The following is a 22,765-nucleotide window of genomic DNA, read 5'->3' on the forward strand; positions in this document are numbered from 1 at the left end:
GCTAGGCTAAAGAGGAAGCCCAGGCAGCGAGCGGGATGGATCGCACTCGCTGCCCGGGCTTCCTCTTTAGCCTTGGTAGCCTCCCACGACTGGAGAGATTGCGCAAGGCTTTTCTAGAGGAGGGAGAAGGGACTGACTGGCCGCATCAGTCCCTTCTCCCTCCTGGGAAAAGCCCGCAAGAGCCGCGCGAAGCTTGTGTGTGGCTCATGGGAGCTTTTCCTGCTTGCCTCCCCCCCTGCATTCGCTCCATAGGACGCACAGACTTTTCCCTTTAGTTTTTAAGACGGAAAAACTGCGTCCTATGGTGCGAAAAATACGGTAGTTCAATTCACGAAATAATAGGAATGGAAAAATGCAAATAGACAAGAATACAATTGACCACAAGCACTAATTACAACTGCAGTAGTTGTCAGAAGTATGCTTTCAGAAGCTCATTGTTTTTTAGCCATTGTATTCCCTTCGCTCCACTCCCCTTTTCTGTATTTTTAGACATTATCCATTAATACCTTTAGTCATATTCTCTCCTATTCTTTTTACTACACAGGGAATATATATTTAACATTTTTAAAATGCATATTCCATACCAGCAGTAGAATGAGCCATTACTGCCATGCCGTTCTAGGCCTGAATTTTTCTCCCTCTGTTTTTGAGCAATAGCTGAAGAATTGACAATGCTTCACACTACAATAAGCACCAATTGCTTTGTGTGGTACCATTGCTTTAGTTAGACTCAGTTGGAATAAGCACTCAGTGCAGCAAGCCTGCAACTGTGAAGGCAATAGGTTGATGACTGAACATGATTTATACAGTCCTCTGGGTTATGTTATCTTCTAAGTGCATGTGACATTATGCCGTTCCTAATGGTATCTAATGACCTTGCGCTCTGTACACTCTCTGCCTTGTAATCTGAATTTATTTGTCATTTTGTAGGCTTCTGAATTTATAGGAATGTCATTCACAACAAAAATAACACAAATATTGTGGATGCCTGGGAAGTTTCTGCTTTATATTTAAACCAACCCCCCCTACATTTTTTAAAGAAGAGGAGGATTTGATTTAATATTGACAAAGAGTAGTGGAGCTTGTAATCTTAAAGGTATGTGTCTGGGTGTAGAGAAAGCAAAATTCTCAAAGCAACCAGATGATTTTAAGGGGTGGTTTTTGTCCAAGTCTTAACACCTCTTCTGCCAACAAACACAATACAGTACCTGGGAGAGAAACTGCCATGGGGGTGGAGAGTGTGAACTGCCAACGTCAATGCAGTGCAGTGAACTTCTAGATTACACTGGTGTTGCTGAAACGTTCCACCTGTGTTGCAGACAGGTATGTGGGAGCAAATATTTAAGACTGGAGTGCTAGTTCTGAAACCTCGTTACTATGAGCCCAGGCATGACAAAGCCACAGGTGACAGATTGCTGGGTACTTAGGTACCAGTCGTATATACCCAGTGGAACTCCTTGGGACTTACTTCTGAGTAGATGCATACAGGGTTATACTGTTGATGTGCCTACTGCTAGCTGAGCAGTTTGCAGGCTGCAGTTCAGCTGCTTATTAAGAATGTCCTTATTTCTGAATCTTGAATGACCTACTTTCCAATATAACTTAAGCTGATTTTACAACCTGCTCCTAGATGGCGTTGGCTTATACCCAAATTCTTCTGTGTAGAGCTAAGAATGTCTGTATGGTATTCTGGTTGGCCACTAGGATAGCTGCCAGTGTAATCTAGAAGTAAACATTGTAAAGGGGGAGCGGGAGGGAGAGCAGGAAATTGCCACCCCTTCTCTTTTTCTCTTCATCTAGTCATTGCCACCACAGCTGTACATACCAAGTCCCAGCACCACTGCCCTTCATGGAAAAGGCCTGAATGCCAACAAAAGCAGACTCTGAAGTTGCAATTATGAACTGGCCAGGGTTAAGGGTGACTGGGAGTCCTTTGAAGGGTCAGGTCTATAGGCTTCTTTGGGCTGGATGTGACCCAGAGGCCATTAGCTGCTGACCTCTTAACTGTAACATCAGCAGATAAAAGGCTTTATCTTGCATCTTATGAACTAAAGAAGAGCAGAACTGTACATCATGCTAGGGTACTTCATTATTTCTATGGCCATTCCTTGTACTAATATTTGCATTTGCATTTCTGCTATTTATAAACAGATTCCTCGTATTTATATGCCAGAAATAGCTACAATTTGGCTGAGCTCCAGTGTCCCTAGAGCTAGAGAAGCAGCATGGGTTTTTTTTCCATATTGAATGATAGACTACTCCCAGGGGACAGGAACCCCCAAAACTTCTACATCCATATTCCTGGCTTGTGCTGCTTATCTTACAGCTTCTGGCTATAAGGCTTCTCCGTGTTCTTGCAGGTGAGGGTTAGAATGGAGTTAATCATATGAATGCCTCTCATGGGATGACTACATACCGTCTGAAAGCTGTGCGGTTGTAGCTTCCAGCCTAATAGTCTTTAGTTTGCTTATTCCCCTGCTCCCTTTGTAACACAGCCTAGAACCAATATGCCCTCTTGGATGCAATAAAGTACCCATTGAATATGCCTTAAATAATGCTAATTGTTTCCCCTGTTCTCCTCCCTTTTAATGAACTCTGTGCACAGTATCTGCAGGCCAAATGTACCCTTTGAACTTGAAAGAGAGGTAGTATAAAAAAGGAAACCACCTCCCTTCCGATATCTTGACTGAGCAGTTTCTAAATAATTACAGTCCTTGTGATGTCTAGAACAAGTTTAACAATGAAGCACATGGGTGACTTTGCTTATATTTCCTGATACCTTTTGGGACGTTTGTAGTTTACAAAGTTACACTCCACTTAATTCTTTTCTTTCCATTTGCCTGGCATAATTCTTTTAGCGAGTTAGAGTTCTAAAGGAATTTTTCCTGCTGTCGGAGGTGTTCATAACCTCTAATTTGCTTGCCACGCCTTTTGCAAAGAACAGCAAGAGCTCAAGCGGATGGCAAGGAGCCACAGAACTGTCAAGCACTTTGTTGCAGAGGAATGTGGAGCGTTGCCTCCTGTGTCTCACTGCATTTGATGGATATAAGACAAGAGTAAGCTGTTTTGCGAACAAGCCAAACACTCCATAGCCATCCGCTCAAGCAGCACTCTGAAAAGCTGGACTGCCAACAAGGCATAAAGACTTACCAAAATGGGAAAGGTAGTCTTTGTATGGGCAAATGAAAGGCAAGGAGATATTCTCTCACTCATTTGCAGGCGGTCTGGTAGATAAGGAAACATTTAAGACCCAAACAGCAAGTTGCTGCTCTTCAGCTTGTTAATTACAACATTCAGTTCACTTTCCGTTTGTCTTGCAGTAGGGAATGACACCTTTAGATTTATTATTGCGTGGGCCCTGTGTTACTATTAAATAGCTTCCCTTTTTCAAAAATAATGAGTGCATGAAGCATGTGAATACCTTTCCCCCAAAACTTCAGAGAGGTGCATCACGTGTTCCTGACCTTATTTCTCAAAGGAATTTTAAACAGGGGAAAATGGGAGTACTAATTAGTGCCTCATTAAATACTTTTAGTCAAGTATGGTAATTTTCTTGAAAAGATAATGTAGTCGGTGAATAAAAGTATACTCCATTAAATAGTGAATGCATACTCTCTTTTTTAGCCATCAAGGTTTATCTTACATTTGTGTGTGTGTGAGAGAGTTAATGTTATTATAGAATAGCATACTTAATCTAAAGCAGTGCTCTGAAGCTGTTTCTGTTTTAGCTGATTTGACAGAAGGCAAACACATTCACTGTTTCTATTGCTGGTTTATAATGCTGGCCCTATGTTAGTTTTTCTGTAGTTCCTGTTCTCAGTACATGGTACACTTGGTATAACATCTCTTATGTATGTAGAAGTGCTTAGCTGCAACCAGCCCTATGATACTAATATATTAAGTAGAATTCTTGAAGACTATACGGTGCAATTAAAAAATAACAATAGTGGACCACATATGCACTCCACTGTTTTCTGTTTCCAGATACTGGCAGAATCACAACTATAAATGTTTTGGGCAGTTTGGGACACTGCCAGTTACTTAATTTTTATATTTGTATAATTAATAATAATAATAATAATAATAATAATAATAATAATAATAATAATAATAATAATATATGTATCCCACTCTTTCTCCAAATAGTTCATTGTTATCATGTATTTTTCTGTCCACTTTCCTCAAAGGAGCTGAAGGTGGCGTACAGGGTTCTTACCCTCCCCAGTTTATCCTCACAAGAATGCTGTGAGGTAGGTTAGCCTGAGAGGTGGTGAATGGCCCAAGGTCACCCAGTGAGCTTCATGGCTGAGTAGGGATTTGAACCCTGATCTTTGAGATGCTAGTCCAGCACTCTAACCATTACATCACACTGGCTCTAACACAGTTCAAAACTGCATATATTGGGTAATCATATTCCACAACAAACATGTGATACAGGTCTGGTTGGGAGAGTCTAAAGACTACCAAATTAACTTGCTGATCGTAATATTTTCAAACTTATTATTCAGCCCAGTATCTCTTATGCTGGCTCTGATGCATGAAACCCACAAACCACAATGAAACGGCGGCAATTTCTGTCCTGTGATCCCTAATAGTCTAAGCAGCAGGTAGGATAGCAACACAAGTGACACGGTCGAAGTTTGGGATATTTGCTCCCAATTTTTCACAACTTGGTACTATGGGGTATGCTGTTGCTATTCTGTGCTTTTCCAACTTCTTTGCTGAATCATAAAACAAGCAAACCCACACCACATTTGCTGCTTCACTGAAGCAAGAGAGAAGCATTATTTTTGAAGAAGACATACTGATTGTAAATTTGTACAGGCTGGGAGGGCAATTGGAAAGGTGTGGCAGTAGCAATAACTGATGAGAACTCAAACTGGCAATTTTTCCTCAATAAAAAATCTTTTGTTGCAAAGAGCACTGCTTAAACTGTTGAACAGTTGTGGTAACTGGAAAGGGCTGTGCTGTATAATAGAAACCATTTAGTATTCTGATAAAGTCAGTTTGGGTCCAGCTCTTTGTTTTGTGAGGCCTTTTTAATTTCCTGCACTAAAATGCTCTCATGGTAACAGTGGACAGACCAGGTTCAGCCTTAAGTTCTGCAGAGTGCCCAGCAAAATGTCCCTTATTCTTCTCTTCATTGATAAAGCTTCACAAAGAGGAATCTAGAACGAAGCAAACATGGGAGACTGTGCAAACTGCAGTCTTGTGGCTCAATGAGAAACGAATTCCCTATGAATTATATTGCATCTGTTGAGACAACAACTGGATTAAGCTTAAGGAAATTTCATGATTATTTGGTGAATGTATAAATAGTTGTGTGAAAAAAAACATGACTTGAAATGAGATGGTTTGTGATCAGTGTGGTGAGGCATAATATCTAAAGTAGCAAATCATAGTTATGGCCATTGCTCTAGCCTCAGAGGCTGCTGCATAATGGAGATGGAAGTCAGTTTATGAAGTGGAATGCATAGAGGACAAAAAACTAAAACAGGCAAGCTCTAAAACATGGTTTGGGTTATAAATTGTGTTCTGGAATGATATCTGAATTAAGCTGCTGTCTTGAATGTCATTTTTTCATAGGCATTTAGCAGGGGCCCTTTCATTGTCAGTGTAGCAAATATTTTGTCCATTGTTGGTTTCCTGAATGTTCTCTGGAAAAGGATGTTGAAGAATCTATCTCTCTCTCCCCCCCCCCCCTTCCTATGGATGTGTGCCATTTGACTTCAGGAATTTCAGATGATGGCAGAAACTGGAAGGATGCAAACAAAAGTGTTTACTCTAAACAGTGGTGAAGAATCTGTGGCCCTCATGCATTTTGTTACTTGGGCGCACTTAACACAAATGGTATGCTGCATAGGCAGGTAATGCACACTTATTCTTAGATGTTGGAAATGGGATTGGTAAAGGACAATATTAAATGGGTGAATATTCTAGTTGGTCCTAATGGAAATGGTTGCTAAATATTTCTGCAGCTTACATTTCCCTTCTCACAAATGCTGTGCCCTGTAACTAATCTTAAGCCACACTTTCCCCCTCTGTTTCATTTAGACTTTTTCTCTTGCTGTTGGTGAGTGATAAGAGGGTAGGTAGGGAACCTAGCATGAGCTAAGCATGGGAGCTGCCTCCATAGTTGGAGGAGAACAAAACATCTATCAGAAAAGTCTCCTTAGGACTGAGGTAGGGAACTTTTTTCAGCTTTTGAGTTGCATTCCTTTATGAGCCAGGACTGGGACAAGCTGAGCAGGGGCCCCGAGGAACTTCCAGGGTGAATCTCTCTTCTCCCCACATGTCCTTCCTCTTAAAGGGGGGTGCGTCCCATTTATGCGATTTCACTTACACGCGCAGGGACCTGGAACATAACCTCTGCATATGGAGTAAGCAATTTTGGGAAAGCAGTTCAGGAGCAAAAGGCAGACAGACCTGAAGATGGCTAGTACATTAGTTCAGATTATTTTGGTTTGTTCTTTGGTGTTTTTTAGAAAATACACATACATTTCGTATTGCATTGTCAACTGTTCATCTCTCAGTGATTTTAAATGGTGCCTTCGTGTGATCCCAAGAAAAGGAAAGGAAATAATAGGAAATGGAGCATGGGTATCCGAAAATATTTCTGTCGTAGGGGGGAAATAGTGCTCTGTTTCTTACAAGAAAATAATATGAATGTGGAACCTTAATTAGGTTCGCTATAGGAATGACTTGTGAAGTGTGTACCAGCTGTTATCAGGGCATGGCCCAGGAAAAAGAGCCAACTTGTGTACATACTTCTTCAGCGGTCAGTAAATTTGTAATCAGTTCTGCATCTGATTTATGATGCTATTCCTCCATATAACCAACTAGTGAGAAGATAGAATGTGCATTTCGGTGCTGATTTGTATTCTTATGATGTTAACAGGTCCAGAAGCAGTGTTTCCACCTTTTGTCACTTCCAGGTTCCTTGGCATTTTGGAGAAAATGCATCCCGACCCACATGTCTGGCCCATTTCTTCTTAAACTTTATCCCTTTTAGATTCTACTGGTAATAACGAAATGCTATCGAGTCTCTGTTGGTTCAGTAATGCTTTCCAAGGTGTATGTTTGCTTGTAACTTTTCATCAGAGGCTTGTAAATAGCAATGTTCTGGTTGCCTGTGGTAAATAATTGTCTAAAAGTTGACTAGGCAAGTAAGCTTTTTAAAAAAATTATTGGAGAGGCAGGCACAAATGTGGAAACGTGTAATCCTGCAGACTAGTGCAATTTTTTGTGGGATAGTAATGATAGTTGCCATATTTGTAAGTATATCTTATGTTCTTGTGTAGTTCTAGATAATGCCTGAACTAAAAGCACTGATAGAGGCTGGCTAAATTCATTTACATATCTCTTCATAATATGTTTGCCTTGTCAGCCATGTAGTTCTTAACAGAAGAATAATACTTTAAAAGACATATTCATCCTGGTGAATTTTGAGATTATTAACTGTAATAGGGTTTTTTTTTTAGTCTATTTGTTGCTGTTTTCTCCAATGTTTGAACTCAGATGCACTCCATATCTTCTCATTGCTCACTTAGTACTCTGATAGAGCTAATTCCAGGATAACAATACCTTTTACAGACTTAAACTGTAGCTATTTTAATTCTAAAGTGCCACAAAGCCCTTTACTAGCTTTGGCTATGAGCCTGCTGGGAGTGATGTGAGATTCATTGGCATTTCAACTGAAGAAGGATTAAAGTGTTTCCTGCAGGATCTGGACCTTAACTGATTTAAAACTGGCAATGCAGTATGGTAGGCAAAGCTCTCTGTTTTGTGTGTATGTGTACCCTTGGAATATGAAACATGCAGAATATTGATGTAGAGTTGATTGAAAGGAAAAAATTGTGAGAACTACAAAGAACAGCTGGTAGGAATGAAAAGTTGGTAAATATGTTGTTCCATTTGGCAGGCAAGGTATCATTCCCTAAAGTTAAAAGAATCCATGGCTCAATCCAAAAAGCACATTTAGTTGTGCAGATGTGCACCAGGATTTGCTCCTCTAGTAGCTCCTTGCTGTGACACAAAAGCCACAGCTAAGGCTTCCTTGAGCCTAGAGGCAGTTGTTGGGTAGTTGCTTCACCCAACTCTGCTGATTGATTTATTTTTTATAAAAACATTTCTATACTGCCATATTATCAAGGCAGTGAACACTATAAACCATAATTTGAAACAACAACAGATAATAATTAAGGTGACTGGGTCATCAAACGTTAGCTGCAAAGGCTTTACAGCAGAGCTTTCCAAACTGTGTGTCACGACACTCTGGTGTGTCGGCTGCAGTGTGTAGCTGTATTGCACAAACACTCCCTGTGCTCCTCCTGGGGTTGAAAAGGGGTTAGTTAACCTCTGGTTTGCTAGTAAAACTGAATTACTGTGTCACAAATGATGTATGTCTAAAAAGTGTGTCACCAACATGAAAAGTTTGGAAAGCTCTGCCTTACAGTTTGACTTTCTAGGCTGGAGCACATATGTATTGAGTATATGTGGATGTGTAAAGTATGTGCATTGACCTTCCAATCCTTGCTCTTCTTGTGAAAAGTTGCTAGAATATGTTAATGTGATGTTAGCTATTTCACATGAACAGTCAACAGTGGCTTGGTCCAATAGTTTCTCATGTTATAATGTTTGTGCATACTATTGTATTCCATTATTGCCACATCTAAAATGTTGGTGAGAGTGTTTCAGATCCTTGTCAATTTTGTGATTTGGTTAACATCTGGCCTTAAATAAACAAGGCTAGTCTTTCATGAATTGCTTTATGGTATGAGGATCTGCCTGATAAGTTGTCTTGTGGTTGTTTCTGACTCATCTCTTTTGTCTGGGAAATGAAGTTTGGGAGTTGGCTGTTTCATCACTTTCAGATCAAGTATGAAAGAGTTATTCTCACCACCCCTTGTTGGTGTAGAGCCATATGCATCCTATAGAGGTGGCAGCTAGCCTGGGGAAAAGAAGAATTCTTACCAGACAAGCTGAGTTGTTTTGTTTCCAGGGAGTGAATAGGTGAATTCTAACTTTCCAGCATTGCTTTTAATTGTCTCGCCATAAAACACTCTGGATACCGTGCTCAAAATGGACATATTTTCCTTCCAGCTTTCCTTGACTTGGGCACCAGAGTAGTGTAATGGTTAGAGAGTTGGACTAGTAGGACCTTAAAAACTAGGGTACAAATCACCACTGAGTTCTGAAGCCCACTAGGTGACTTTGGATCATCGTCTCTCAGCCTAATCGGCTTCACAGGGTTGTTGTACAGGGTGTCACATAATTGCCGTCCTGAGCTTCTTAAAGAAAAGGTGAGGTACAAATGTTTTCATTAATGAATAGCTATCCATATAACAAGAGTCTGTAGCATCATAGGGTTTTTTTAAAAAAAATTAGTGATTGATTATTTTAAATGAATGAAAAATATATCATGAGCAAAAATATAGCATGTCTAAACTATATATTTTCTTAACTGAATGTCAGGCACAAAATTGCAGCTAAAGGCAAGTTGCATGTATGCAGCACACCATTTTTATTCAGAAATTCTTTATCTGGCATGGCAAAATTGTGATATGTGAAAGTTTTGGTAGTGATTTTAGAAACTTGTATGAGTTGAAATGCAGAATGATGTGGAACTTGTTTCTACTCTTTAATTCATTTATCACCACATTTTAAAACCTTCATTATTTTGACAGTGAACCTAGAGAACTTTTTAAGATCAATGGGGTCAGCAAGGTTTTACCTGCCTGGGCCAGTCAAGTCTCGCGGAGATGTCTTCGTGGGCCAGATCAGGGGTGGCTTGGGCCGCAGGTTGCTGACCCCTGGGATAGCTGGAAATGAAATACCTTGGGGGCCTAGTGCTGTGGGTTGTATCCAGCCCAGCACATGGAGAAATCTACAGGACTTCCCCTTCCTCTACTCTCCCCGTGCAACCTCAGTCTGCTCTCAAGGGTGCACAGGGGGTAGGGGGCTGCATCAAAGAGAGAAGAAAAGTTCCTCTGTGTGTGTGTGTGTGTAACTCTAATGGAAAATTGTGCTAACATTTTCCATTTCCAGTGAATCTCTTGCTGTGATCCTTATCTCAACGTGTCTCTGCATAGTGAAATACTGAACTGAATATTTCTCCGCTCGATGGTAGAAACAGTTATTTATTCCTCTTTGGTGCCAGTTGCTCAATTTGCAACTGGGTGGCGGACCAAAATAACTGCATAAGGGATTCTTTTGTGGTTAGCTCTGAAATTAAGTGGTCTTGACTAATTGTGAAAAATCTGAAATTCCTGAATATGAAACGATTGTAATTGGAGTTAGAGACACGCCTGCTTTTGCTTATAGCTTACAGTTGTAACTTAGAATATTACAGGACGACTATCACTAGATTACAGATGGGGCTTATTGTCTGTTAACACTTTATTTTGTTGCTTCTGAAATTATTGCAGGGTTCTGTTGTGGATTCTTATTCCAGTCTCATTGCAGTGTTGGAATTTATCATTATGAAATGTTTTGATGGGCCTTTTGAAATGTTCATTTTATGTTTGTTTATATTTTACTGATTATGTTTTGAATGGAATCATTTATGAATTGGGTAGTACATAGGCACTAGGCAGGCAGGCTAGAAATCACTAAATATATAAACGTTGTACTGGAATGTTATATGTATGCCTTGTATGTATTGTTGTGGTTCTCCACAGGTAGCCAACACAGTGCCCCCCCCCCGATGTTTTAAGATTACAACTCCCCATCAGCCCCAGCCAGCACAGCCACTGGTAAGAGATTATGGGAGTTGTAGACCAAAAGCTATTTTTCCCTCTTGTGCACTGTTCTAAGGCACCATTTAACATGAAATGGAGAGTATAAGTAAACTGATGATGTTAAAATTGGCAGCTAAGGCTGCAGTCCCACCTATATTTACTAGATAGCGATCAATCAGTACTGTGGGACTTAAGTCCAAGTAAACATGCACCGGCTTGCACTAAAAGTCTGGAGTACTGAATGCCTAAAGCTATCCAGTAAATTCATGACTGTTGACATATAACCCAGGGCATGTAGCTTGTTCCTCATGCCATTATGAACTACTACATCTGTGATGGGGAATATATGGCTCTCCAGAGCTACCAGGACTCCAACTCACATCAGCTTCAGCCAGCATGGGCAGTGATCAGGGATGATGGCAGTTGTAGTCCAATAGCATCTGGAGGGCCACAGATCTCCAGCCCCTGTGCTACACTAAATCAGAACTGTCAGAGTGATGGATACCTCCTTTTCATTATTATTTTTTTAAAAGGTTGTAGCTCAATGATTGAGATAATTAAGATAAATTATGAATTGGGCTCCAGGACTCAGGAATGAAAAAGAAAATTTAAAGAAACTTGTTCATACTGGGATAGTAATCTTTAATTGCCCATGTGTCATAATTGTGAAAGTATGGGATTTGTGCCACTTCCTTTCTCTCATAATACCATTCTGGAAGATTTGGATTGTGTGTGAAAGAACTTGCTGTATTGTGTATGCACTGCAGACTAGTAAAGTGCTATACAAGGCTTGCATCCTTTGCTTATATACAGGACTGATTAGTTGTTGTTTTTTAAGTACATACATTTTATGAGTGTACATTTTTTAGCAGTGGACGTTTCACTTGTCATATGGTAATTGCAAACAACAACCTCTAAGAAAGCAGATCTCAAAGGGTGTGGCGTCCCATACTGCTGTGGCAGGAGAGGATGACAAGAGCAACGGGAAGATTCAAGGGCAATCAGTATTATATTTTTGTAATGATTTATGCCCCTATGTAGCTGCGTTGTTGTATACATTCCAGATGTCCCTTGTTCATATTATAAAGTAGTTGTGTTCTATGTTATAAATCAAGCACTTCTAGGAGTTGTTTCTTTTTGTTTTCCAATGTATTTCTTATTGGTAGAAAATTTGATGCGGTGCAAGCCCAGAGAACTTTTTTTGAGAACCACTACTCGAAGATATCAATTATAATGTTCATTTAATATATATTTGCTTGCTTAGTGCATAAATTAGTGATAATCTTTCAGCTGTTGATGTAAATTTGCAGGTGTCATTGATTTGGACTAAATTCCTACCCCTGCTTTTTTTCTTTCCCATGGATCACTTGTTGTTTCTAGGTATCTTATTTTTGTGTGCTGTTCCCATTAAAGGGGGGGGGACATTTTACTTGAGGGGGGGGAAATAAGTCTACTTTTTATTTCAAATAAGCAGCACTTCCATATGTACACTTGTGTTTAAAATTACAGTGAAACTAGAAGCAGAAAACATAATATTTCCCACATTGGGCTTTATAGATCCATTATCAGCACATTCAAACTTGTAGCCTGATCTCCCATTTGTCCTCTTCGAAAAGAGGTTTTCTGAGGAATAAGACCAGCAGCTATTGCCCAGGTGGAAGGAAGATAAATGAGTTGGGATTAGGGAGCTGCTGCCAGTGGTAGACTTCTGCCAAGTCATTAATTTCTCAGAGCTGCTCTATGCCTGCTTCAGTAAGGTGAGCACAGTTTTACTCAGAATAGGGAAAAATCAAAGGAAAATCCAAATTGAGTCATTATTATGGGCACAGGGCATGGTGCAATTATGTAAAATGCACTATTATGACTAGTACAATTTTCATTCTCTCTCCCCCTTGTTGTTAGTTACATCTTTAATTAGCTTCTTAGAGGGAAAATGTGTCTATTTCTCCTCTCTTAGAGTGAATTGCTGGCCGTACTAATTCTAGTACTCTGATTCCAGCTCCTGCTGTTTCCTGCTCTCGTTCTCACCGAAGTTCCGTAACAACTGGGGAGTATATCATTTTTGCCCATTTGGAATCATATCTCTTCCTATAGTAAGCTGTGGGAGTTGGGCTGTTTGATAGACCACATACTTTAGTGCTACATCATTTTCAATTTGAGTGAAATGGTTACACCCAAGTCTAAATCTGAGAAGTCCACATTGGGAGAAACATCAGTTTGTGCAAGCTTATTCTGTATTTGTTTAATTTGTGTTGTTATCCTAGTAGCATTCCAAATAAGAAGCCCTGTAGGTGGGGAGGGTTTTTCGAGGTGTACTTCTTACAACCAGGCATAGGTTGTCTGAACAGTCAATGGCAGTTCTTGCATATGCAGAAACCACAAACAGCTGTACTTTCCACCTTAGAAAATGACTTCCTGAGCTTGAAGGAAGTGCCTGATGCAAATGAGTGAAGCGAAAGAATCGGAGAAGAGTCCCACTGTAGTATGCAAAGTGCTGCTGTCCTTGTGAGGATAGATTTGGCAGACTTAGTAAACCTAATGAAGTCCTAATGAAATTGTATTTTATCGCTGTAGCGGAGAAGAGGCAACGGGGGCATATGCACTTTTATTCCAGATATTCCAAGAGCTCTGCACACTGCTGTATTACTGTCCTCCCCCCAAAAAAAAGTATTAAGCAAGTAGCATATACAGTACATCACACTGGATAGGACAAATTATACTAGTGTTTTTTTTGGGGGGAGTGGGGTTCAGGAAGAGATGAAAGTGAAACTCCCTGATAGCCTGTTTCTGTCTACCTTGCCATCAGTGTTCAAAATTCACCAGGTGCATTTTGCTACTGGCGCAAGTCCAGTTGCAACTCCAATTGTCAAGATTTCTGGATGCCATGTTGGTGACCACAGTTTAAAAAATCCCTGCCTTAGTCCATAGTCAATACCATTTCTACTGTGTGTGTTTCTCCTTCTTGCATACTGAGACAAGTGAATTGTTGTAAGAGCAAGCTACAATCAAACAATGTAGTTGAGATCATAGAATCATAGAATTGTGTTGTTGGAAGCATGGCTATTTTTCTAGAAAAAGAGGTGCTGGAACTCACCTTAAGTCCCTCCCTCATTCTCTTAGTGGCGCCGGAACTGATTCCTGTGTGTTACCCCTGGAAAAAACCCTGGTTGGAAGGGTTAAGGACCTGAGTGGCATCTATTCCAACCCCCTGGCGAATAGGCAACTTCAACTCAGTTTTAAGATAAGATATATAAGCTATATAAGCTTATATAGCTTATATATCTTGCCATTGCATGTGGGCAGGCAGACAGAATAAAATATTTTGGGTTATAGCAGGCTTCCTCAACCTCGGCCCTCCAGATGTTTTTGGCCTACAACTCCCATGATCCCTAGCTAGCAGGACCAGTGGTCAGGGATGACGGGAATTGTGGTCTCAAAACTTCTGGAGGGCCAAGGTTGAGGAAGCCTGGGTTATAGTAACTTTGGCTAACTTACAATACAAAGTTACTAGCCTGTAGCATTTTATTTTGTGTGCCCTCCCTCATATGGGAAGGTAGGGGGACGTGGAGCCATATTTCATAGACATTCTTTACCTAATCACTGGGAAGAAATTCATACTTGCAACAAGAGACTCGGAGAATGCCTATTTACAAGTCTTATCTGATGGTCTTAACATTTTTTACTTTTGTTTTTAGTAATCTTTCTTTATATCTTGTACAAAATTTAGAAAGAGAATAGATTCAAGTGTCCCAAATTTCTCTAATATAAATAATGCAGCAACCATGTAAAACTAAGTTAATGGAATATGAGTGTGTGTGTGTCAGTAGGCATTTTGCATGCATATTAATTGAGGAAATTTCAAATTTACAGCAGATCTTCACCAAGTAGTAAGAGTGACTCAGTTGCTTTTTACTGCAGTTTACCATCATTACTAACCCAGTAGGCTCAGTCAACAATCTTTCAAATGAAGACCAGAAAAATCAGTGGGAAAAATTAAAAAGGCTAAAGGCTATTAATGCCAGATGGCCCATGTTTTCTTTCCAGTGGGAAAGCCCTTGATATTTTCCAGGGTTTTTTTCTTAAAATTCATTGGTGTTTGGGTCATTCTGTATGTAAGGCTTTGAGTCCAAGGGCTCACACATAGAATGATTTCATTGGGTGCACATTGTGAAACCAAAATGGGTAATTCATCAAGGCTGCTAGAAAACAATCCTCTAAACTGGATCTGCTTAGGAATCTATGCTCTGTTTACAAGATCAACAAGGCCTGCCTTTCCCTAGTCTGGAATGAACATCACAGTGCTAAAATTTTGAAGTGGGTGAAGTTTAAGAGAGCATAGTTTTCCCGTCTTCATCTGGGAAGCACAATATGACAGACAGAGATTCTCTACTTTAAAGCATCCAAGTCTAAACAATGTTTGGTGGGATACAGTACTAGTTACTACTTCTTTGGAAGTGTGCATGTAAAAAGGTGTGGCCTGAATGCTTTTAAGTCAAGGTCAACATCTGGAGTCGGTTATGGTATTTACTAGGTAATAATAAACTCAAGCTGGCTGTTCCTGTAAATGTTCTTCTAGTACAAAAGTTGGTGATTTTGCAATGTAGTAAAGCTACCTTGTTGTTAGCTTGTACTGTTTTAAAGTGTGTGTGTGTGTGTGTGTGTGTGTGTGTGTGTGTGTGTTAATTTAAAGGTATACTCAGAATCAGATATTTCTATCTGAGGATGTTTATATTTCACTCTTCATCCATTCAGGGAAGTATACATGTGTTTTCCCTATTTTATCTTTTATCCTCACAGGAAAGCTGTGAGGTAAATTGGGCTGGAAGAGAGAAAGAGAGAGAGACACACACACACACACACACAGAGAGACATAAAGACCAGTGGCATAATGTGGGTGGGGCCATGGGTCGGTTGCCCTGGGTGCAAAATTCTTAGGGGCACAAAATTACAAAAGAAAAAAAGGAAGTAGTAATAATAAATAATAAATAGTGCACCCTGCCCGTCACACAGAAAATCTCCCAGTGTTTGTGTGGGCAGACTGAGGAGCGGATTTGGGCAATAGCTGGTTGCCAGGGTTTTAGAAAGATACTCACTCCTACCAGTCCCCTGTCCCACTCTCCGCCGTGCTCAATGCTCACAGGGCACCACAACTGCCACTCAGATAGGTTGTCAAGCTATTGCCCATTTGTTCCAGCCTATCAGCCCCAGGTGCTGGCAAACCACACTACGCCAGTGATAGAGGCTGACCTAAGATCACCCAGTGAGCTTCGTGGCTGAGCAGGGATTTGCAACTGGGACTCCACAATCCAGCTCTAGCACTCCATCTACACTGACTTGGAATCTCTGCTTGAAATTCTTTTTTGGACACGTGACTAAGCTCTTCCTTGCTCCTGTATTTCATGGCACCCAACATACGAGTGCAAGAGTCTGCTAGTACCTCCTTTGTCATATTAACAAATAGTGTGCAGTCCAGTCTTAGTCTCTTCCACACAGCATGGTTCTGTTCCCTCTGATGAAACTTTTTAGGGTGTCCTCTTGGTACTTTTAGCTACTGCCTCCATTGCATTTGGACCAGCAACGTATAAATCACTATGCATTTATTTTGCTCTTTTCTTGAAAATAGCCAGCTCGTGCTGAGAGGCACTCGTGCCTGGAAGGGGGCAGGGGACTATCACAATAGGATTGTGTCCGTAAGTATAAACAATACTAGAAAGGTAGAACCATCTTATTGCTAATCCACAATGCCATATATGAATGAGGATTTGTGCATTTCCTAATTTAGTGTCTGCAGCAGTGGGTAAAACAGCATCAATTTTTAGCGACACTGCGGAACATTTTATTTTGCCAAAATACCCTAGTGTAGACAAGGCTACGCATATTTGCAACATGTACTGTTCACAGAAGACAGATTGATGTTAATTAGAAGTGGGTGGCATGTGAGTATAAAAATAAAATTCCTTTCTACAGTGTTTTACTCTTAAAAATAGAGTGCATGATGTGGTGATTAGTATATGTGTGTGTGTGTGGAGAAGCGTGTGTGCCTTTTAAATTTTGTGATGGCATCAGGAATTTGCATTTACTTGTTTAATAATATAAAGTAGCACAAAAACTAATTGGAACATATTTCAGGTTTCTGCTTCTTTGGACCATATTAGCTCTCAGATTGCTTCTGGCCCCAATTTATAGTTCTGGCATTAGGTATAAGTTAACCTAAAAACTCTGAAGAGCTTGGGATCAGGTTTCCTGAAATATCATCTCCATGCCTGCTTGAACCTTCAGATCCTCTTTTAAGGCCCTGCTCCATGTGCCTTCACCCAGTGGTGAGGAGAGAGACTACCACTGAGAGGGCCTTTCTGGTGGTGGCACTCTGGCTGTGGAATAACGTCCCCCGACAGGCTCACTTAACACTTTTCTTGGCCTTTTCAGCAGTATAGAATCATAGAATTGGACAAGACCCCAAGGATCATCTATTTCAACCCCCTGCAATTCAGGAATCTCAACAAAAGCATCCATGACAGATGAGCATCCAACCTCTGCTTAAAGTGGAGACCTTTTTTAATTCACCCAGTTCCCAGTTTTTAAAACTGTGTTCAAATTTATCTTAGACTGTTGTGACCTAGTGTAGATTCATTCAGGCTGTATACTGTATATGTTGTCTTTGTTGCAAGAAAATGGATTTTTTCCCCTGTCTATTATTTGTTGATGATTATATCAGAAATGGGGAATCTGTGGCCCTACAGAACTTTCTGGACTACAACTTCCATCATCCCTGACAGACACGTTTTGATTGGGATTGATGGAAGCTGTTATCCAACAGTATCTGGAGGCCACAGAGTCCCCATGTCAATTATAATGATTATAGATTGTATTTAAAATATTGTCTTATTAGCTGCCGAGGGAACTTTTTGTTGTTGTTGGGCAGCTATATACATTTACATAGATAGATATATAAATAATAAAGTATGGGCCAAATTCAACTAACCTAGTGCACTATCCAAAGCCATCACAAGGACTCACACTAGCTGAATGGTTATCACAAGGATTCCCTCCCTCTCCATTACTTGCGCCTCCCCCAGATCTGCTCTGCAAGGTCAGGAGAACCCCTAGAATAATGTGTGGGTGGAGGAGGAAGGAGATGGTTTCCTCTGGCAAGCAGAAATGCTTGCGCTGACAGAACAATCGTAATAGTGCAATATTGAATTCCACCCTTAGTATACTTTGGCTAAGAGAGAGAATTCATGAGATTCCAATAGGTATCAAGAAAGCTGTTCTGGCTGCAACCTGCATACCTAACTTGGAGTAGGTCCAATTCAGTAGTGGGACTTACTTTTGAGTAGACATAAATAGGATTGCCCTGTCAGAGTCTTTGCTTTTAAAAGTTATTGTAGGTCTACTATTATAATAAATGAGAGTTTTGCAAATTCTAGCTAACAGGTAAAATTAGCTAATGAGAAAGATTAACTATAGCTGAATTTCATTTTTACTGTTCCTGGAAAATAAGATGCAGTTTAAATCTGTGATCCTTAATCTACTGAGTTAAGGCCAAAAATGAACAAGCTGGTGCTTTCACAGTTGCTATTCCTTATGAGAAAGATCTTCATGTCCAGTATTCCTTCTGCTATTCTTTGAGAGTTATGGTGGAAACAGCTGTAATTGATCCTTAGTAGCTGGTGCAGTATGGCACAATGGATTGGCTCTGCTGGTGTGTCCATTTTGCTATGACTTTGCCATCACCCTGCCCCAACCCAGATAAGCTTTAGTGACTGCAGAGCAGTTCCACCCCACCACACAAGCTGCTACTGTAATTGATATTTTGGCAAATTAATGCAACTGCTTTATCAACATACAGTAATTAATGTTTTTAATGGCTAATGTTCAAAATCAGACCTGATTAATGTATCTGTTAGTAACTGGTGCATATTATTTAAAATGTAATTTTAAAATTATTTTTATATATAAAGTCTTTATTTAGAAAATTTCTGGACGGCTTAACATAAAAAAAAAATTAAGCTGAGGACAACATACCAAAAAACAACAACAAACATGGTACAAAATTGTAACACATCATAAAAACATAACTAATAAAAAACAGTGACTGAAGTGCAAAGATATGGAGCTAAAAAAATCAAACTTTAGGTATTGGGAAAGGCTTAGGCCAAAAAATTAATACATTTTCAGGAGGCATAACTGATGGCAACTCGCTAATTGAGTGGAAGAGGGATCCCGACAACAAGGACAATCATAGAAAATGCTTGCTTGCCTTACAACAATCTGTAGGGTACAGCACCACCAGGAGTGTTTCTTGTATGACCCAAGTAGTTGAGCAGCCTTCCAAGTAAGGTAGTGCCAAGATTATATATGTCACTGACAAAACTTTGAACATGGTAGCTGAACAGCAGCCAGTGCAGTTCCTCAGCACAGACATAATACTGCATGTGCTCATCCAGGTGTTACACTCAATGAATTGGCTTCAATGTTCTGTACCTGGCTGCAGCTTTTGAATATTCAGAGTGCTTTGCAGACATTATCTTGTTGCAATTCTACAACTGACATAAACAATTATTGTCCCAAGGGGCTGAGGTTTAGAGAGAGAGTAGCTGCCATTCACGCATATTGCTAAGCCATAAACCATGGTTTACTGTGCACATGCTAATCATACCCCTTTACTATTTTCTGCTAGTTTAGAGGAGAAACCAACCATGATCCCAGACATAGCATTTTGTTCATTTCATCCAGAACAGGAATCATAGTTTGTTTCAGACCAAATCCTTTAAAAATACTAATATACTTCACTGTATTATCTGCAGATGCAATCCACCAGCAACAACTGGTGTGTGTGTGTGATGATCTCTCCTAGAGTAATCCAGACATAATATAAACTATATTTTTATTTTAGAATTATGGGAGATGACTTGGGCCGGCAACAAGGTACGTCTAGAATTTTTGAAGTGGCTTGTTCGTAGTGTTTACAGTAATTTAATCAAAAGTCTCTTCATTGAAGATGCAGTTGAACTTTCCTTTGTTTTTATTTGGAGCTAACAATTGCAAAGGAAAACCTTTCCAGTTGTGCTGTGTTGGAAAAACTATGCCCTTGAATTATTTACTTGTTTACAATAAGCAAAGCCTGTTGAAGAAGAGCTAGTAAAGTTTCAATATGAAACTGGTTAAAAAAGTGCAATTATACAGACTACTGCATAGAGGCGATATCTGCATTCAGACATAATGCTAAGTTTTAACCACAGTGTGTTTCAACAAGGCAGGAACAAGTTCACAGAGGCCATAGCAAACTGGAGGTCATTTTGCCTGATGTTAGTGTGTCATCTCCCTACCACATCTGTAAACGCCTAGTGAAAACTTCCTAACTCCTCCCTGTGGCCACACTAAGGGGATGTGTGTTGGGCTCACACAGGCTCATTCTTGTAACTAAACCAGGGTTTGTGTCTGAATGATGTTAGTGGCCAGAAAAGCGAAAAATATGGTTGGAGGCTGCTATTTCCTAGGAGGCAGCATGGAGCAATATAGTTCTGTCTTGCTTTCCAGTTAAGCTTTCCAGTCATAGGTTTTTACTGCTACTTGTACCATTGCAACTAAAACAGATCCATAGGTTCAAGGTGTAAATAGCTAAACCATGCTATTTGGGCTGGGTGTTCATCAGTATGCGGATGATACCCAGCTCTACCTCTCTTTTAAATCAGAACCAGTGAAGGCGGTGAAGGTCCTTTGTGAGTGTCTGGAGGCGGTTGGAGGATGGATGGCGGCTAACAGATTGAGGTTGAATCCTGACAAGACAGAAGTACTGTTTTTGGGGGACAGGAGGCGGGCAGGTGTGGAGGATTCCCTTGTCCTGAATGGGGTAACTGTGCCCCTGAAGGACCAGGTGCGCAGCCTGGGAGTCATTTTGGACTCACAGCTGTCCATGGAGGCACAGGTCAAATCTGTGTCCAGGGCAGCTGTTTACCAGCTCCATCTGGTACGTAGGCTGAGACCCTATCTGCCTGCGGACTGTCTCGCCAGAGTGGTGCATGCTCTAGTTATCTCCCGCTTGGACTACTGCAATGCGCTCTACGTGGGGCTACCTTTGAAGGTGACTCGGAAACTACAACTAATCCAGAATGCGGCAGCTAGACTGGTGACTGGGAGCGGCCGCCGAGACCATATAACACCGGTCTTGAAAGACCTGCATTGGCTCCCAGTACGTTTCCGAGCACAATTCAAAGTGTTGGTGCTGACCTTTAAAGCCCTAAACGGCCTCGGTCCAGTATACCTGAAGGAGCGTCTCCACCCCCATCATTCTGCCCGGACGCTGAGGTCCAGCGCCGAGGGCCTTCTGGCGGTTCCCTCATTGCGAGAAGCAAAGCTACAGGGAACCAGGCAGAGGGCCTTCTCGGTAGTGGCGCCCGCCCTGCGGAACGCCCTTCCAGCAGATGTCAAAGCGATAAACAACTACCTGACATTCAGGAGACATCTTAAGGCAGCCCTGTTCAGGGAAGTTTTTAACGTGTGATATTTTATTGTATTTTTGGTTTTTATGGAAGCCGCCCAGAGTGGCTGGGGAGGCCCAGCCAGATGGGCGGGGTATAAATAATAAATTATTATTATTATTATTATTATTAAAATGCTGATTTGCTGTGGGGGTGGGGGCAGGACACAAGTAACAGGGTGTGTGTCTTTCTAAATCATAGAATTGTAGAACTGTAGAGTTGGAAGCAACCCCCCTGAGGCTCATCTAGTCAAACTCCATGCATTGCAGGAATCTCAACATGTGAAGTCCCATCCAATTTGAAACCATACCGGACTGTGCTTAGCTTTGCAAAGGTGCTAGCTATTTTAAATGTGATTTTCATTTTTATATTGGTCGTTGTACCACTTACCTTGCAAAATGCAAACAGACAGGTGAGTCGAGCAACAGTGGAGACACATTTGCAAGGCTAATTTATAAGCTGTCAGAGTATAGGAAACACATTGTTAAAGCACGCATTTTGCTTGGCCTGTAAATCATCCTGTTTCATCTCATTTGTCCTGTTTTATCTATAGTGTACTTAAAAAGACTCTCTAGTGTATACCTTTCCATTCTTTCTCATGACAGTATTTCCTTACCCAGAATTGTCAACGTACTGTAGTCAATTTATTGACACTTGCGTTTTGTGACCAATGTTCTTAATGAAAATGCTAACATTCTTGTGAAGCTGTTCTAGTTTTCTTCAGTACAGCTTGTTGCCTTCCCTAAGCGCTTAGGAGCATCTGTCATGGTCCGTCCTTATTCACGACATCTGATTCCTTCTCATAATGAAGCCGAGTTCTGCTTAGGAGTTGGCACCAATAGCTTAGTTTCAGGCTTGTATTGAGGGTACAGGATTTAGTTAAGTTATCCAGGCTTAATTACTTTGAATCAAGATTTGAACACACCGGCCCTGGCTTTAAATTAAAACCGCAATTTTCAGCTGCTGTCCCAAACACTTAATTCATTTTATTTTTAATCTGGTGAAATTTTACATCTGATACTTCTCGTCAGTTTGTCAACATTTGGTAACTATGCATCTATAACTATTTCATTTGCAACAAAGAGGCTTTTGGTGCCTTAAAGACCAACACATTTCTGATGACATGTGCTACAGCCTCTTCTTCATCGTATGAATGAAGCATCATCTTGAGTTGCAGGCGTATATACATGGTTGGGTGGGAGGATTGTAAAAAGTGAAGTCAGAGGAAAATGCAAATGAATTTGGAGGGGGAAATGAAATGCATAAAAGTACAGGCAGTGATGAGTTACATTCTTAACAGTGGTAATTCATGAAATAGTTTTTGATATGCGCCTAAGCAGAGCCCTTCTGGATCAAACCGAAGTCTCATCTAGCCCAACATCCGGTTCCCACAGTGGCCACTAGTGTGAAGCTTAGTATAGCATGTAGTCATCCTTGCTAGAAGCCATTGATAACTTTATCCTCCACGAAATACAAATATCCATGTTGATACTGACATCTCGCATCCTTGCCTAGTGTAGCCCCAAAGTCCATTCCCCTCAGGCA

The 22,765-nt window shown here is 40.6% G+C and overlaps 1 protein-coding gene across 23 annotated transcripts in view; it reads left to right on the forward strand.

Annotated features, from left to right (window-relative positions):
• Window positions 1–22,765, forward strand: part of ATXN1 (ataxin 1) — a 208,495-nt gene that overhangs the window by 87,493 nt on the left and 98,237 nt on the right. Inside the window, exon 5 of one of the 23 annotated variants that reach the window (XM_081206285.1) lies at window positions 19,636–19,667. The exons of the other annotated variants lie outside the window; for them this stretch is intronic. The gene's annotated coding sequence lies outside the window, so the exon portion shown is untranslated. The remainder of the gene's footprint in view (window positions 1–19,635; window positions 19,668–22,765) is intronic. 23 annotated transcript variants of the gene reach the window in all.

This window comes from Podarcis bocagei (genome assembly GCF_964188305.1).
Source record: "Podarcis bocagei genome assembly, chromosome: 8".
NCBI classification, from domain to species: Eukaryota; Metazoa; Chordata; class Lepidosauria; order Squamata; family Lacertidae; genus Podarcis; species Podarcis bocagei.